This window comes from Carcharodon carcharias, chromosome 10 (assembly GCF_017639515.1).
Source record: "Carcharodon carcharias isolate sCarCar2 chromosome 10, sCarCar2.pri, whole genome shotgun sequence".
Classification (NCBI taxonomy): domain Eukaryota; kingdom Metazoa; phylum Chordata; class Chondrichthyes; order Lamniformes; family Lamnidae; genus Carcharodon; species Carcharodon carcharias.
In genome coordinates, this window is record NC_054476.1 from 145332384 (window position 1) to 145347060 (window position 14677).

Below are 14677 nucleotides of genomic sequence, written 5' to 3' on the forward strand. Positions count from 1 at the left end.
AAACTTACAAACTTTAAACCAAAATGTAATTAAAGAGGTCAGTAAAGCACCCCAGTCCCCACGGTGCCCACCGAGCACGGAAGGATGCCTTGTATGTAACTCTTTCGAGTACAAACGCGTTTCCATCTGTTTCAGATGAAGTTACATTGTTTCATAGTTTTGCCATTGTGAGATTTGAACTCTTGATATTCTTTTTGAGTAAACCTGTTTCCATCTGTTTCAGATAAAGTTACATTGTTTCATAGTTTGCCATTGTGAGATTTGAACTCTTGATCTGGGGGTTACAAGCCCAGTACCATAACCACTTGGCTATTTAGGCCAAGCCTTCATGTTTCACAGTTTGCCATTGTGAGATTTGAACTCTTGATGTTGGGGTTACAAGCCCAGTACCATAACCACTTGGCTATTTAGGCCAAGCTTTCCTGCATGAGTTTGTCCATAGTGAATTGAGAAAATCAACCACCACCTGAAATAGATGATCTAGCCAATTACTACATTGCTACTTCTGGAACCTTGTTGCGTGTAAGTTGGCCACCATATTTCCTCCAGTAGAACAGTAAATAGGTTTCAAAACAAAAAATTCTTCTCAGTACATCGAGAGATTGTGAAAGCAACTATAAAAACACAAGTCTATTTTTCTTCTTTGATGAAGCTTGTCCTGTAGCAAAATGTAAGGGGGAAGCTAGAATACTAACACAGATGAAAAGGTCCTCAATGGTTTCACAGGCAAGGTCTTCAGCTGTTCTAATGCATCTCCCTTAGCAGACTGATGAAGTGTACAACTTTCTTTCCACAGATGTAAAAATTGGTCTGTATCCAAATGCAGTTTTGGCCAGCATTCTAGAAACAAGTCATCAGACAGCTGCAGCAATTAGCCAAAGGCTGCATAACTCAAAAGTGGTGGATCCCACTGGACCCACAAATGCTTCTCAATTAAGGATGCTCCAACATGCTTCACTACATTGCAGCCTCTCCATATAACTGTTTTCACCTGTTGTTCATTGGATAGTGATCAGATGTAGTTATCCTGGCTGATTTATTATCCCCTTCCTCTGCACAGGATTCATTTTAGTGTCCCGAATAGAGAGCCAGTTCTCCAGGTTTCAAATCTAATGTTTGAAATAACCAGTCAAGTGCATTCAGTGGTGCAGAGACCTGCAGTGTCAGGTTCTGCCCAAAATAAACAGGGTACTTTAAAATTTTGGGAAAGGGAATTTTGAAATTGATGTTTATGTAAATGGTTAGCGCTTATTACCCAATCTAAGTGAATATCTGTTTTAAACATGGAAGCTTTAAGTGGTGGGGACTGTGCCAGCATCACTAAACAACTGAATTTATTTCTACTGTTCCTGATTAGGCACATTTTACATTGCCTTTACATTATCATATAAAGAGACCATATTGTTGAATGGCATGGCTTGATCTCAACACCATTTTGAGGTTGAATATCAGGAGCTTTGCTACATTCATGGCTGTGGCTTATCTCTTTTGGGAGCGTTTAATGCTGACACTGGGTTTCCTGAGTTGGGGAAGTATTCCATTACACATCACTCAACAGGTGACACTTCACCTCTGGGTCAGGAAGTTGTGACTCACCCCAGCCAACATTGCTAAAAATGATGTTCTGGTCATTATCACATCCCTGTTTGTGGGAGCTTGCTGTGCATAAATTGGCTGCTGCTTTTCCTACTTTACAACAATGATTACAAAAAGTATTTCAGTGGCTGTAAAGTGCTCTGAAATGTTCTGAGGTTGTGAAAGCTGCTATATAAATGCAAGTCTTCCTTTTATTTTATCGCTAATATCCCTTACTTTGATGAGCACAAAATATCACTCCAGCTCTAGAGAAGGGCTGAACAGGAGTGAGTGATGGCTGGAACACAATCTCTGGGCTTGGATCTTGCTCAGAATCTTGGCTTGAGAGTTCTCTCAGGGCTTTCAACAACATCTGAATCTCCCCATTGTGTTGCAACTTTGCAAAGATACTAAGCCTTTTATTGTACATCATCATATATCTTCCCTTGAGATTTAGCCTCCAGTTGTAGATGGAGATACTAATTTGGCGTCTTTGTGACTGTTTGATAATTATAATAGGCTACTCAATATTTGCGTCTCCAAACTAGCCTGTAGCCATTTCAATCTGGCACAGATCCTCTTCTCCTCCTTTCTGCCTGAGGGCAGAGCCTTGTTTGCCATTAAACAATACTCTTTGACATAACTTTGCACACAGTGGCAGGCAGGTCCACACTTTCCCTTTGTGCCACTGTTGGCAAGCTACATTGAAGTCAGCCCATCTGCAAACATCAAATCTAACCAGTTCCTTTGAAATGCTTCAGTTCTGCAATTTAAATTTAAATTCTCATTGGCACATAAATGCAAGTACAGTTGTTATGCAAGAGAAAGAAAGAATTTGCATTTATACAATGCCTTTCATGACCTCAGGATGATGCAGAACGCTTTAAAGCCAATGAAATACTTTTGAAATGTAGTCAAAGATATAATGTATCAAGTGCAGTTGCCAATTTACGCACAACACAAACAACAACAAAATAAATGTAGACACAGAAAATGATGGAAAAGCTCAGTAGGTCAAAAAATAATGTCTTTTAGAGATATTGTTTGATAGATAAATATTGGTCAGGATACCAGGGGATTCTCCCCACTCTACTTCCAATAGCCCTATGGGATCTTTTACATCCACTTGAGAGGGTAGACATCTTGGCTTAACATCTCTGAAAGACAGCACTCTCCCTCAGTACATAGAAGGCTGGAGAGTGGGCACAGGTCTCTGGAGTGGGACTTAAACCCACAATGTTCTGACTTAGGAATGAGAATGCTCCCATTATGCTACAGCTATTACTGCACCAGATCCTTCTCTACACCATCAATGCACTCTGCCCAAGTATAGATCCACACAATGGTGTAGGATTTAATCGTGCTTATTTCAGTCACCTATTTGATACAACAGTTAAATATTTCATGGAAACCTCCTGCTGCTATTGAAATTTATAAATCCACATTTGTTGCAGAGAGAACACTGTCTGCTTCAAGAGTATAACATGGTGCAGGTGTTCACGGGTTTCAATGGCCCCCAGTGGAGATACCAGAGAGCTTCATATATAAAAGATAGACAAAGGTATATCTCTGCAGCATTATATACAGATCTGACTGAACTGAAATCTCACTACTCACCCATTACTAAATCTCACTGCTGAGTGGAGTGGACTGGCTCTAATTTTTAAGATTGTTCCCCCTTATTCGGGATTCCCCCACCAAGGGAAATCTGTATCAATCCTATCCAATCCCTTTATCATTTTAAACACCTCAATCAAATCATTTCTTAACCTTCTAAACATCAGGGAATACAAGCTAAGTTTATTCAACTTGTCCCCGTAAAGATAATACCCCTCTTTTTGCTCATTTTTGATACATTTTGTGTGTAACATAGATGCAAAAATTACATAGAAAGTACATCACAGAAACAGGCTATTTGGCCCAGTTGGTCCATTTTATATTTCTCCTGCCCTATTTTATCTTATTCTATCAACATGCCCTTTTATTCCTTTCTTTCTTTCCCATTTACTTATCTAGCTTCCCCTTAAACACTTCTATGCTATTGGCCTTCACTGCTCCCTGTGGAAGTGAGTTCCATGATCCCACCACTCTGTGGGTAAAGAAGCTTGTCCTGAATTTCTTATGGGAATTATTGGTCATCCCCTTCACAGGGCAAATGAAGACTTCAAGCAGGTGGCTGAAGTGTTGGATGCAAAACATGTCATATATTTCCCTGGTCTCATTTTAAGATTACAAAGACCAATGTGAATGAGCAAACATTGGAATTTTTTTTTTATATTCTTTGATGATCCACCCCTAATTGCCCTTGAACTGAGTGGCTCGCTAGGCTATTTCAGAGAGCAGTTAAGAGTCAACCACATTGCTGTGGGTCTGGAGTCACATTTAGGCCTCACCAGGTAAGGCATCTGATTTCCTTCCCTAAAGAGTTAGTGGCCAGATGAGTTTTAATAGCTTTACATTCTTTATTTCATTCAATGAATTTAAATTCCACCAGCTGCCTTGATGGGATTTGAACCCATCTCCCTGGAGCATTAACCTGGATCTCTGGATCACTAGCCCTGTGACATTACCACTAAGCCGCTATCCCCACCCAAGTGTTTTCTAGGACCAATCACATTTCAGGTGGGATGAGCAGATCTTTCAGCTATGTCAGCCAATGTAATAGCGCAGAAACAAGCCTTTTTCTACCTTAGTCCAGGGATCAATGTAGGATGGTTTAAAAACCAATGATTATATATTGTATGTTCAGCCTTAGAATGATTGATGAATTAAAAGGAAAATGCCCATTTTTATCCACTCTTGGGACTATTATTATTGATTACGTGTCTCTAGCAAGTATGATTATAAAATGCGTTCTGACTTTCAAAGAGATAGCAAGCCTTTGTTAAATTGGCGGTAATGTGGTTCAAAATTTTAAATACATGGAGTCACCAACGCACAATATTAAAAAATAATGCAGCCACCACGTTACCAAAAAAAAACTTGTATTCATATCGCACTTTTCATAACCACTGGATGTCTCAAAGTGTTTACATCCAGCGAAGTACTTTTTGAAGTGTAGTCAATGTTGTAATGTAGGAAATGCGGCAGCCAAATTGTACGCAGCAAGCTCCCAAAGACAACAACGTGATAATAATGAGATAATCTGTTTTTTTTGTAATGTTGGTTGAAGGATAAATATTGGCCAAGGCACCAGGGATAACTCCCCTGCTCTGCTATGAAATAGTGCTGTCTTTTACATTCACCCGAGCAGGCAGATGAGGCCTCAGTTTAACATCTCATCTGAAAGACAGTACCTCTGACTGTGCAGTGCTCCCTCAGTATTGCATTGAAATGTCAACCTTGATTTTTCTGCTCAAGCTCTGGAGTGGGAAATTGGCAAACCAGTCAAATGCAGTTCCTACTTTTGCCCATTACGTCTAGCCCAGGCTGGAGATGGAATCAGCTCCTGGAATTAAAAGGCCAGTATTTAACCCAACATATTTATGAACCTTTGTTTAGTCTGATGCTGGTGATGGTGTCTGTCACTACACCCGCAGAAAGGAGCTTGGAAAGCTTGATACTATTTCCCTGGCAATGCATGTTTTATTTTACCCCCAGACTACATTGGCATCATTACTGAACCTCTACCCTGATTATCTGAGATTTTAGATGGATTCTAGTATTGCTATTCTGGTATGAACACTGATCTGCTACTTATCTACAGTTGTCATGTCTTTTTTAGTGTTCTATTCATTTCTGTCCAACATGTAGGTGTCAGCCTGTCTCAGTGGGTAGCTGTCTTGCCTCTGAGTCAAAATGTCATAGGTTCAAGCCCCACTTCAGAGACTTGGGCACATAATCCAGGCTGACACACCTGGTACATGGTACTCAGGGAGTGCTGCACTGTCAGAGGGTCAGTACTGAGGGAGTGCCGCATTGTTGGAGGGTCAGTACTGAGGAAGTGCTGTACTGTCAGATGGTCAGTACACAGGGAGTTCTGCACTGTCGGAGGGCCACTACTAAGGGAGTGCTGCACGTGATCCTGCACTGACACTCCAACAATGAAAGAGTGATTCATTGCCAGAGGGTCAGCACAGAGGGAGTGCTGCACTGTTGGAGGTGATGCCTCTCAGCTGAGACATTAACGTGAGACCCCCATCGCCCTCTCAGGTGAATGTAAAAGAACCTATGATACTATTCAAAGAAGAGCAGGGGAGTTCTCCCTGGCATCCTGGTCAATGTTTATTCCTTAACCAACATCACTAAAAATGGTTTATCTGGTCATTATCATGTTGCTGTATGTGGGATCTTGCTGTTTGCAAATTGGCTGCTGCATTTCCTACATTACAAAATGACTACACTTCAAATGTACTTAATTGGCTGTAAAATATTTTGGGATTTTGTGAAAGAGGCTATAGAAATGCAAATTATTTATTTTTTTCTAAATATGGTGAAACAATGTCAGCCATCATTCCATTACCAACACTTCTGATTGCTTCATGTTGGACTGCTCCCCATCTACCCCCGAGAATCAACATGACACAACCAAATTGAGCCATTACTCTTTATTTATCCTTTCATGGAATGTGGGCATCACTGGTGAGGCCAGTACTTGTAGGCTTGCCAGGCTATTTCAGAGGGTTGTTAAGAGTCAACCATGAGTTGGCCAGACCAAATCAGGATGGCAGATTTCCTTCACTAAAGGACATTAGTGAACCAGATGGGTTTGTACAACAATTAATTTTAGTCTCATCCTTACTGAGACTAGCTTTATATTCCAGACGTATTAATTGATTTTAATCAGCTCCCGCTGCTGGGATTTGAATTCATGCTCCCAGAGCATCAGCTTGGGCCGCTTGATTACTAGTCCAATGACATTACCATTACATCATTATCCCCTTCATCTCAAAACCCTCCAGTCTGTTATTCATTCCATGTGTCTACCTTCACTACTCACAATAAAATGATAGATTGTAAGTGATGCTGGGATTGCAGACACATGTCCAGAAACATTGGAACAGGAGAAGGCCCTTCAGTCCCTCAAGCCTGTTCCATCGTTAAGTTAGATCATAGTTGGTCTGTATTTTAGTTCCATCTACTCATCTTGGTTCCACATCCTTTATTACCTCTACCTGATGAAAATCTATCGTTCTCAATTTTGAAATTCTTGATTGAACCCCCAATATCCACAGCTTTTTGAGGGGAGGGAGTTCCAGATTTCCACTACCCTTTGTGTGAAGATGTATTTCCTGACATCACCCTGAATGCCTGGCTTGAATTTTAAGGTTCTGCCCCCTTGTTCTGGACTGCCCCTGCCAGAGGAAATATTTTCACTTTATCTCCCTTGTTGATTCCTTCTTGTCTTTGAGGGGCCGATTAGCTTTCAGAAGGTAGAAAGAGATGCTGTCAGATTTGGGATTTAGTGTCAAGAAAATCTCATTAATGCTAACAGAGAGGGAGCAGTTAAAGAAAGAAAAACCCAGTTGATTGTAAGCACAAAGCCATTTTGCTCTTGTGCTGTTGTGAGAGTCTCACTGCATTTGTAATATATTACAACATTTGTAATAATAGACCATAACAGAGAAATTTCAAACACTGTGAACATAAGGGCCTATGACTTTGTTAGACTCTAGATTTTATTCCCCAGGCATGAAGGATAAATTGATTTTCTGCTTCAACCTAACTGCCAATGGTTTTTTCAGTAAATGGAAAAAGTAATATTACATTACTGTTAGCCGCTAATGACACAGACAAGGTCACAGACACAATGCTCGTCCTTACGGTGTTGAATCAATATCAGCACTTTGCAAAGACTTCAAAAGGCAATTTCGTTCCCTAAAGTACTGTAATCAAAGTTGTGGAGGAGCACAGACAAGATGGGCCCCTCAAATATACACAAGGAAAACCAAACCAACGTAACAGAATAAAAGAAGCTTACGAAGCAGGGGAGGGTGACACGTTCTTGGTGCAGGGACTGCAGTGAGGGAATGAACTGAGGCTTATTCCTACCTCTTTATTGAACAGGGAAGAAGGAAAACAGAAAATAAAACACCATGGTAACCACTGACGGTCAGCAAGGACCATCGGTCACTATGAGATACTGCGGTAGCGATATGAAATTCAATTGCTGTTTACTTACATTAACCATTTCATTCGTACATTTCCTTCCCTTGCATTTCATGACAATGTTCCCACTCTTCAATATGAAACTCTGACAGTTTCATTTATGTTCATGTTTATAATTCCTGTAAGTATCTTGCCTGTTATATATTTGACTTTTATAGATATTCGAACTGGGATGGCTGGTCGCTTAAGGGGTCCACAGGGTCAGATTTCTATGACGATGAATTTACAACACAGAAACTGGTCATTTGGCCCATCTGGTCTTTACCAGTGTTGTTGTTTCACATGAGCCTCCTCCCACTTTGCTTCTTTTCACCCTATCAGTTATCCTTCTATTCATTTCTCCCTCATATGTTTATCCAGTTTTCTCTTAATGCATCTTTACTATTCATCTCCGCCACCCCTTGTGCTAATAGGTTCCGCCTCCTCACCATTCTCTGGGTGAAGAAGTTTCTCCTGAATTCCCTACTGGATTTATTAGTGGCTTGTGGCCCCAAGTCTTGGACTCCCCGCAAGAGGAATCATTTTCTCAACAACTACCCTATCAAACCACTTCATAATTGTAAAGACTTCCGTTAGATACCCCTCAGGTTTTCTCGAGCCCCATACTTTTCCATCTTTCCTGATAGTTGGAACCTCTCAGTTCTGGTCCCAGTAAATCTTTTTTCCAGTTTCTTCATTGTTTCAATATCTTTTTTAGAAAATGGAGACCAGGGCTGTGCGCAGTATTCACTGGTTACCCCACACAGTTAAGCAACCTATTTCCTTCTGCATCTTCAATACATTTTATAATTAATAAATCCAAAGTGTTCAAAGAAAGTGGAGTGCACCGTGTAATTAACTTGGATTTTTCACAATGGCTTACAGTTTTCAAAGTACTCCACCTATTCGGGTTTGAAGAATTACCGAGTTGTAAAAAATATGCTTTGCCTGTAAGAAAACATCAGCAACTTAATGGCTTTTTGGAAAGCTGTCATTATGGGTTGTCTTTGTGAGCTGCAGGAATATCAGTTATGGAGGAGGCTTAGTGTGTCCTGGACTATCCAGAGTGATATGGATGGGCAGAGCTACACACTAATGCAGTTCCAGTGTTGGAGCAACTTCACACAGAATTTACCTCCTTCCCCCCACAGGACTCAGGTTGATAACTTTCCAGGATTGTTCTGGACTCTCCAGGAATTTAAGATTAAATTGACCCTGGACACTGCTGCAAGCAATAGCGAGAAGAGTAAATATTGAGGCATTTAAAAGAAAAAAATCACTTTATTTTTGCACTTTCAGTTCAGTTCATTAGCATAAAATATATTTGGAAAGTGGGGCTGGGGGTGGGGAGGGGGGGAGAAAGATTATTTAACTGGGTGGAATGGCCAGAGGCAGAATCACATGAAACCTCCAGGAATACATCCAGCTACTGTAAAAGCAAAATACTGTGGATGCTGGAAATCTGAAATAAAAACAAAGTGCTGGGAAAACTCAGCAGGTCTGGCAGCATCTGTGGAGAGAGAAACAGAGTTAACACTTCAAGTCTGTGACCTTTCATCAGAACAGGGAAAAGTTAGAGATATAATGGCCCAAATCTTTGGAGGAGCGGCGATCGCCGTCTGACTACTACTTTGCTCGAACATTCCCCTGCCTCGGCGTGCTCGGCATTTCTTGCCAGGTCTTCCAAGTCTTGTTTTCCCAGAAACGTAGAGCGCAGCATCCCTCAGAGAATTCCATCAGATCAGCAGAGTCAGGGGAAGATAGGACACGCCTCCTGTTTACGGATCTAGCTGCCGTATGGTAAGTATAAAGGTCCAGGGTGAATGTTAGCGAATGAGTAGTGTGGGTGAGGTATCGGGTAGGGTGACAGGCGGGTGAGGTGGAAACTGGGTGAGGTGGCAGATGGGTGACGTGGTAGGTGAGTAGGGTGACAGGTGGATGAGGTGGCAGGTGGGTAGGGTGACGAGTGAGGTGGCAGGTGGGAGGTGACAGGTGGGTGGGGTGACAAGTGAGAGATGGCATGTGGGTGGGGTGGCAGGTGGGTGAGCCGGGAGGTGTCAGCTGGGTGAGGCAAGTGGATTGGGAGGGGTAGTCATGTCTGGTTGGGGGTGATTTTCGGGTGGTCAGGTGGGTAGTGTGGTTGGGAAGGGTGGTTGTGTCGGGTCGGGGTGCTGGTTGGATTGGGGGGTGGGGTCTGTCGGCTGGTCAGGAAGGTAGTTGGGTCGGGGCAGTAGTGGGTCAGGAGGGGTAGTTGGGTCAGATTGGTGGGGGAGGTGGGGGGCGGTCAGTGTGAGTGATTGGGGAGATCAGTGTGTTGTTACTCAGAGGCTAGACTAAGTTTAAAACTGTCTAACATTTCCTGGGTACAATCGAACCGTCCGAAGTCTTCAACTCTAACTCAGAGCTAAAGACTTTTGCGGAGGGTCCTGGGGACCAGGGGAATTGCCCATCGGAAGCTGAAACTTCCCAGGCACTTCCCACATAGGTCAGTGTGTCAGAACTTCCTTGGGGTCCCAATGTTCTTCCTGGATCGTATGTCCAGTCTCCGGAGACTGGAGGATCTATGCCAATAGATTTTGAGCATGAGGTAGGTGGGACAAGGACAAAATGAAGGTCTGTGATAGGGTGAAAGACAGGAGAGATTGAATAGCAGAAGAGTTAATCTTCCAGAGCCAAAGAGAATGGTGATGAGTGAAGAGATGAAACAAAAGATGTGCCTAGAGCTGATGTGCTACTGACTATAAGCAAAAATAAGAGAAAAACCATAACAAGCTTAAAAAAAGGAAACAAAACAGGTGCCAAGATTATGGGTGTTAATCTATGAATGCTCATGTTTACTGATTATAAAAATACCGGACCTGAGCAATGAAAAACAGTTAGACTGACAGTCAAGCTGATGGAGTCTATTTACTTTTCAATTGGTGTTGGAAGGCAAGAATGGTCATCTTAAGTGACCAATAGAAGGAGTGTGGGGCAAAACAGCTGGAGGTATGAGGGTTTGTGACACAGCCTTCAGAAATATGTCCGACCCAAGTTGAGAATGCAAGTTATGATTGGAAAACAATCAGAAAAACATCTCTATGATTTAAAGGCTTAAAATATATATATGATAATTATTTCAAACCAAAAATCGCAATCCACAGACTCAGATGAGTCATAAAAAGTGAGAATTCAGCTTGAGTGGTTTATAGTCAGATTCTGAATCCTGATATTGAAGCAGCACCTTTCACTCCCAGCCATCTGTTAACAACTATATAGAGAGAGCTGTCGCTGACTTTCTGTCTTGGATTGCTCTCATTGCTGTGTCAGCGGTTTGTCTCATTGCTATGGACGGGATTTTCTGATATTGTCTGCAGATCAAATAACAAAAATAGCAACCTATATTTATAATGCACCTTTGACATAATAAACCATTCCAAGATGCTTCTCACAAGAACATTGTCAAACAAAATTTGACACTGAGACACGTAAAGAGATATTAGGACAGATTACCAAAATCTTGGTCAAAGGAGACTTAAAGGAGGGAAGTGAGACAGACAGGCAGAGGTGTGCAGGGGAGGTATTCCAGAGCTTGGGGCTAATTAAAAGCTAATTTAAAAAAAAAAGAGGTATCAACCTGTTTCCACCATTCATTGGGATCATGGCTGATCCTTATCCTAGCTGATTCTGCTCACCTTGACTCTGTGTCCGTTGCTGCTCTTGGCTAGCAGGAATTGATTGCCCTCAGATGTAAGACTGTCATTGAGCTACCATCTACTATCTTTGTGGGAGAGGGTTCCACACTAATAATATCCTTTTTTGTGAGGAAGTGTTTCCTAACTTTACTCCTGAGTGGCCTGGCTCTGGTTTTAAGGTGATGTCCCTTGAGAAACTCCTTTAATCAGAAAATGACGTGAATTTGGAACTTGCCACCACATGGAGCCATTGAGGAGTATATCTGCATTTAAGAGAAGCACCTAGGAATGGTTTATTACATCAAAGGTGCAACATAAATATAAGTTGTTGTTTTTTTAATTTGATCTGCATTTAACCCGGTGCCAGGGTTCAGGACATCTGCTCAGAGCTGGAGAGGGTACGACAGTGGGAGGGGGAGGATCCAGTTGTCGTGGTCCACGTAGGTACCAACGACATAGGTAGAACTATCCGTTGTTAACTAAAGAAGTTAGGGAAAGCATCAAAGGAACTGTGCAAGGATGAGTGGCAGGTCAGATGATTGGTCAGAATATAAAGAACAGCAGAGAGTGACTATAAGGTTAATCAGGAAAAAGAAATTAAGAGTATGAGAGGAAGCTAGCAAGAGTTTCTACAGGTATTTAAACAAGAGAAGAGTAGGTATAGTGAGTGTTGGTCCTCTTGAGAGTGAGAATGGGAGTTAATGGCAGATAATAAAGAAATGATGGATGAAATGAACAAATATTTTGCTTCTTTCTTCACTATACAGGATATAAAAAAATTCCAGTAATATCTGTATATCAGGAGGCAGATGGGAGAGAAGAACTTGGTGAAATTACAATCACTAGGGAAGTGGTAATGAGCAAACTGATGGAGTTGTGGGCTGGCTAGTCTGCGGGTCCAGATGGAAGGGTCTAAAAAGAAGTGGCTAATGAGGAAGTAGATGTGTTGGTGTTAAGTTTCTAAAATTCCCTTGATTCTGGATAGGTTCCATCAGACTGGAAAGTAGCAAATATAACCCTTCTGTTCAAGAAGGGAGGGAGGCAGGAAACTATAAGATGTCTGTCTTGGAAAAGGTGTTATAGTCAATCATTAAATAGGTTATGGTTGGGCACTTAGAAAAACACAAGGTAATCGAGAAGAGTCAGCATGGTTTTGTGAAAGGGAAATCATGTTTAACCAATTTATTGGAGCTCTTTGAAGGAGTAACATGTGCTGTGGATAAAGGGGAGCCTGTAGACATAAATGTTCTTGGATTTCCAGAAGGCCTTTGATAAAGTGCCACATCAAAGGTTGTTGTGAAAAAGAAAAGCTCATGGTATAGGGGGTAACATATTAGCATGGGTAGAGGTTTCGCAGGCTGAAAATGGAGAGTATGCATAAATGGGTCTTTGTCTAATTGGCAGGATGTGACTAGTGGAGTGCTGCAGGAGCCTGTGCTGGGGCCGCAACTTTTTATAATTTACATCAATGTAGGGGAATGAAGGCATGGTGGCTAAATTTGCAGATGATACAAAGATAGGTAAGGTATGCTGTGAAGAAGGCATAAGGAGTTTGCAGATGGATATAGATAAGTTGAGTGAGTGGGCAAAAATCTGGCAGGTGGAGTATAACTTAGGAAAATGTGAAGTTGTTCACTTTGGCAGGCAGAATACAAAAGCAGAGTATTACTTAAAAGAAGAACGACTGCAGAATTCAGAGCTGCAAATGGATCTAGGTGTTCTAGTGCATGAGTCACAAAATGTTAGTATGCAGGTACAGCATGTAATCAAGAAGGCTAATGGAAAGCTATCCTTTATTACAAAAGGAATTGAACATAAAAATAAGGATGTTATGCTTCAATTATACAGGGCATTGGTGAGATCGCATCTCAAATACTGTGTGCTCCTCATTTATGGAAGGGTGTAAAGGCATTGGAGGTGGTTTAGAGGAGGTTTACTAGATTGATACCTGGAATGAGTGAGTTGTCTTATGAGGAAAGGTCGGACAGGCTGGGCTTGTTTCCGCAGGAGCTTAGAAGAGCAAGGAGTGACTTGATTGAAGTATGTAAGATCCTGAATGGTCTTGACAAAGTGGATGTGGAAAGGATGTTTGCTCTTGTGGGTAAGTCCAGAACTAGAGGGCATTGTTTTAATATTAGGGGTCACCCTTTTAGAATAGAGATGAGGAGAATTTTTTTCTCTCGGAGGGTTGAACGACTTTGGAACTCTGCCTCAGAAGGCAGTGGAAGCGGGATCACTGAGGTAGGCAGAGATAGGTAGATTCTCTTGCTTAACAAGAATCTAAGGTTATCAGTGTAGATGGGAATGTAGAACACAAACAGATCATCCATGATCTTATTGAATGGCAGAGCAGGCTGGAGGGGCCAAATGGCCTACGTCTCCTCCTATTTTGTATGTTCATGTTTAAGGGAAAGCTCGCTAAACACATGAGAAAGAAAAGAGTAGAAGGATATGTTGATTGGGTTAGATAAAATAGGGGAGGGAGGAGGTTTATGTCGAGTATAAACACTGGCATTGACTAGTTAAACCTGTTTCTGTGCTGTATGTTCAATGTGATTGTGTTCCCAAAGTGCTATTGCAATGAAAACATTCTGGGTGAGTTGGTTTTGGATGACAATGACAAGTGTGCAGTAAGGTCACCATAGAGTCAAAACAATGTCTGAAATTTTTCATCCATGAGAAAGCGTCTCCAGCATTGTTCATGATTAAAAAGAAACAGCTTGCATTCATGTAGCACCTTTCATGGCCTGGGGTTGTCCCAAAATGCTTTACAGCCAACAAAGTATATTTGACCAAAAATCACTGTTTTATGAAGTGCACAGCTGCCACACAGAACAAGATTATGATTTGATTTGATAAGCTTCCTTTGGTTTTTGCTCAATAATTTGGATTTCATTGTTTAAAAGAGGGACCTTAGGTTAAAATTGGTTTCTGATTGATGACACCTGGGTTATCATTATTGGCATTAAAGAGAGTTATGACTTGTAGGAAATACAGTAGCATTTATGAGGAAGTTCAATAAGCACAGGAGGGAGAAAGGAATAGAAGGATATGTTGGTCAGGTTGGAATAAGGAGGGATGGAAGAAGGCTTGTATGGAGCACAAAACTGGCATAGGCCATTTGGGCCAAGTAATCTGTTTCTGCACTGTAAATTCTATATAATTGTGTTCCCAAGGCGGTTTTGCAATGTAAACATTCTGGATGTGTTGGTTTCTGGTGATGATGATGACAAGTGTCAAATAAGGTCAACAAAGAGTCAAAGCAGTGACTGACATTTTGCATCTATAAAGAAACCTCGCCCCATGGCATTGTTCACGATTTAAAAGGAACAGCTTGCATT